This window comes from Saccostrea cucullata, unplaced genomic scaffold (assembly GCF_032062105.1).
Source record: "Saccostrea cucullata isolate Sc308-1 unplaced genomic scaffold, CSIRO_AGI_Scuc_v1 ctg3059, whole genome shotgun sequence".
Classification (NCBI taxonomy): Eukaryota; Metazoa; Mollusca; class Bivalvia; order Ostreida; family Ostreidae; genus Saccostrea; species Saccostrea cuccullata.
The window spans coordinates 38,701-43,445 of record NW_026933682.1 but is presented as its reverse complement, the minus strand read 5'-3'; the positions used below and the strand labels follow the sequence as shown (position 1 = coordinate 43,445).

General features: G+C 33.5%; 1 long non-coding RNA gene across 1 annotated transcript; it reads left to right on the top strand.

The window, feature by feature from the left end:
- Window positions 1-612: 612 nt before the first annotated feature.
- On the top strand, window positions 613-2,648 carry LOC134238934 (uncharacterized). The gene is made up of 3 exons (XR_009986124.1): window positions 613-911; window positions 1,141-1,221; window positions 1,511-2,648. It is a non-coding gene; the product is annotated as an uncharacterized LOC134238934 (long non-coding RNA).
- The last annotated feature ends 2,097 nt before the right edge of the window (window positions 2,649-4,745 follow it).

Below are 4,745 nucleotides of genomic sequence, written 5' to 3'. Positions count from 1 at the left end.
CAGGTAGATATGCTAATATTTTTTTCTGTACATCATGTAGGTCAAAATGCTGGAAAGAATTAGTATCTGGATGCTGTAGCTGGTCACCCTCTGGCCAACAATCCAAGAGACCTCACGCAATCCACGAGGTTTTCAGTCATATGTGAACGTCCTTCTTCACCAACTTGGTACCCAGAGGAATACAGAAATTAAACAGTATCTAGGTATTGAGATAAAAAAAAGAAGCGCCTGCTACCTGATACCGTGCAACCGTCATTTACATAGTAGAAGTTCATCGACAACCTCAGATGCTCCAATTCACAATAGCAGCAAAATGGATGTCACACACGTGCCCGTGAATATAGGTGAATGGGCGACTGAATCAACTTAGGAAAAGGGAATGTTTACGAGTATTTCATAGGATAGGATAACATTTATCTAAGAATTATAAAGAACAAGATAGGACAATTAACGTAAGGCGGCCCCTAAATTTCTTAAAAAGTAAATTACATGTAAACAAAAAATACACTTATTTTTCTGATGATTGAAAACAAGTACTTATTGTTACAGTATTAGATTTATTAATTTATTTAATAAATCTATGATATATTTCATGTTTTTAATTTGTACATAAATGTATTGATAAAGAATATATAAAGGTCACCCAGGTAGAACAGGTAGCACCTGTACTTAATTATTATTGCCTCGGGGTTTGAAGGTTCTGGTCTTTGGTCTTTGGTTTGTAGTATCCATCGTTTTCATTGGTTTGGACATTGTAAGGTTGTGTTTTATTGGTTTACTTGTTTTCCCTCCAAAAGTTGTTATTTGTGATGGTCATTCTTTGTCCAGTCTTTCAGTAGAGAGGGCCATATTTATAGTTTTGATAATTCAGACTTTTGACATTGACTAAGACGATATTTCTCTCTATTAAGGTAAGCTAATATTTATATACTAATTCTAATATGATTTCTAATATTTGATTTAACTGTAAAGTCTGTAATTTTGCCAAAGTTAATTCCATAGCACTTTCACGGTTAGAATCTGATTGAGAGATAGAATTTCTGAGTAACTGTTTGATGCAGATAGTAGTTTTTATTTTAAAAATAAATATGTAGATATTTTTATGATAGGTTTACTTATGTAAAGTATGGTAATTTGTAGTTATATGATATGATCTGGACCATGTGAGCCATACTGAGTCAGACACTCTATTGATTGGGAGAGGCTCAATCCCATAGATTGGTATGATATTATTGTTTTATATATTTTATGATTATCTTAAAAGAGTAAAGTCTGTGTAGACGTTATTGTAAAAGATAGATCAGTTTTATTGTATAAAGGTTTTATCATTTTTCAAAGAGTATAATATTGAAAGGGAGTATTCATCTATTTTATTAAGCGTAATTCGTGTGAAGAGTTACCTCCCTTTATGCAGCGTATCTGTTAACCGCAAATTGTAGTAACTATATTGATACGGATATGTTAGAATATTTTATGCTATGTATTTAATATTTATTATTATAAATTTCAGGGCATTTTCCTTATTTCCTATATTCCTATTATTCCCTGTCATCTGTATGTGAATAAATGGAGATGTTCGAACCTGAAACGGACTTATTGTTATATTATAACTAAGAAACCGTTACAAAATGGCATCCACGGTGGGATCTCCTGAATGAACTTTCCAACAGGTGACGCATTCCTTGGAGTGTTCGACAGAAAGCAGACTTTTTCCCGTTAACCGGTGTTCCACTTGAATAGACACAGCTGTGAACTGCGTGAAAATTGGCCAATTCCAAACACTGACCAGGACAGGTACCTGTATCGCTAGTGATCACTGTGACAAATAGTGAATTTCATTTATTGTGTAATATTATTTTCTGTGATTTTTGTGATTGTATATATTTTTCCGGAATATCAGCTGATTGGTGAGTTTTGACATTTTTTACTGTGCTTGCAAGCAGATAAGAAATACGTGTAATTATTACAAGATCATATTATTTGAAAACCAGCTGGCCAGTACTGTTTATATAGTGTTGATCAACCATTTGTCAAAGTGTATATAGGTTTATTATAGTTTAGATATTTTACTGGGTACCCGTAGATAGGTTATATTATTTAGTATAAGAACTGAAGTATCGGAGAGGAAGACGTATGGGTAAGTGAGGTATAGCACATTGAACACCATCCCAGTACCCAGGTACCCTTGATTACTAAATCAAAACTTACAGCAATGTAGAAAATAATACCTATCCCTTTTGACAAAGACATCTAAATTGACACTTTGACAGGTAATTTATTATTAGTAGTTGGTCAAGTAGTTTATTTAGTGTCCAAGTTTGGTATTTTGAAGTGTAGTCTAATTCATTTTGAGTCTGTCGTCTGATCTAGTGTGCAGTGGGTGTTGATACAGTGAAAAGTTGTTTTATATTCAGTTGATATTTTTAAAATAGTAGTGTAACGTTCTGTCTGTCATTTTCTCCAAATTTATCTTGCAGTACCGATTTATTTATCATCGGGTTCGGTTTATTTTCAAAAGCACCGCCTACTCTTCCGATTGCGTAATTTCGATCGAGCTCGATATCCGCTAAATCCGTTTTAACCGGAAACGACTTTAGAAAACGTGATTTTGTAAACAAAAAGTTACAATTTGATTTAATTTGTATTATATCTTCTCCTAAAACTTATAAACAATACAAATCTGTGAACTGTATGGTCATAAATCACTGACACCTTGAAAGAATGAATCCTCTTAACACGGTAATCTCGCCCCTTTTTAAATGCAGAATTTTACCCTTTTTAATTAGAACATTGTTATCTTATAGCTAAAGTCTTCAAGTATAGTCTGTATAGATACAAATAAAGGATTTTTTTTAGGAAAGAGACTTTCAATATAAACATGATATCGATTAAATAAAGTCGCATATTTTACTGTAAAACTTTGCGATAACGGCTATATATAGGTCATTGTACTGGTATTTGAATGAGAAGGCGGGGCGTCGTTCAAGCGTGCGATAAGTGTGAATACATTATCGTGTGTTCGAAGTGTACTAAGTTTTATGATGAAGTGACACCTAAAATCCCTATTTTTTAGTGCTAGAGACCGACGTTTAATTTATGCTATAAATATATACATATATAAAAAAAGAAAACGCCATTGTTAGACAAGTGTACTTTGTACAGTCCAGATTGCATTGTTTAAAAATTCTCGTCTTATGGTGAGATAAACAGTAAACCATTTCAAAAAAACAAACAAACAAACAAAAAAATAAAAAAAAGATCACGTCCTTTTTCATTCGATTTTTGGTTACTAACATTTATATTTAAACTTTTAACTGTTGTTAGATTTTGTGCAGATGTAAAAAAAAAATTATGACATTTGTAGTGTCGTCAGAAGAAATCCGGAGTTTTTTCTATTCAATTACATGTAGGGGTGCATTTTGTCGTCCAGTGACTTTTCATCCGATATATGTCTTTTTAACGCCTCGTATTTCAATTTCTTTTCCTTAAGGTTTCTTTCATTGAAAGTACGCATTTGCAACAAACGGTTCATTTTCTAAAAATATGAAAAATTGGTATTTTTTTCATATAAAGATCTATAAAATTGACGAAAAACTGACAGAAAAATATATTTTATATCTTCCAGGAGTCGGTGAACCTAACGCTGATACGATGTATATGTATACTTTGGAACAAAGGCAAATTTATTATTGCCTGACGTCACGTCGTCAGGCTGTATAAGGATTGATATTTCCGAGGTGCGAAGAGAAGAGGTCACAGTTAGCCAGCAAAATTTTGTGCATGCTGATTATCACTGGAATTTGTTACCTCCGTTTCAACAAAACATTTCGCAGAAAAAAATAACCATCTTGATGATACAATATATTGATTTGTTTATTTCCTTTAGTTTTTCTGCATGCAGCTGTTTATTTCATGCAATTTCATATACGGACATGTCCGTTTGACCTTTTTTCTGCGTTTCTGTACTATTGGGTGAGTCCATTTGTCTTCTAGGTAAGGGGTGTCACATTCATTTTGCGCCAAATGTCACGTGTATATCTTCGCGCCCTTTTCCTGGATGATTCTACTGCACTGAATGGAAATGAAAACTTCAAGTCTGTTCTTTTTATCGGAATTTCGAACTTTGGGGAAAAAACATATCGGTGATATTGTGAAAGAAGTTAGAAGTTACTTCATTTAAAGTAAATAAAACGAAACGGAAAAAGAGTTCTTAAGAGGAAAGTGGCCAAATATACATAATATTTCTGATCATTTCTCAACCGGACTCACAGCCCCCCACCCCCGTTATCAGAGATAAAATTCTTTCTCCTATGAAACACAAAAAGACGTAGGAAAAGTGTCCCTCCTATTTCAGGATTGATGAATATAAGGAATCACCGTCAAGATCGTTGGGTCATTTATGCATAACGGGCTGTTTCCAACAATCGTTGATGCTCTGGCATACCCAACAATCTAGTACTTAAACATATTCTGCATCTAGTAACGATTCATTTATTTCTTGTAGTTATCATATTCTCAGCTGTCTCCTGGTAGTATACGGTGAATCTAATTCTAAATTTTAATTTTAAAATTAATATTAATTAGTTCATTTCCCTTATTTGAATTATATACTACATACTTTAAAACCATTTACAGAGTTTTTGCGGAATGAGGAGCTGAGCTTTGCGTCGCGTGTTCGAATCCACTGCAGGACGTGGAGATCGGTCTTTAGACCGTTTAAAACCAAGTCCCGAGTCGCAGTTGGT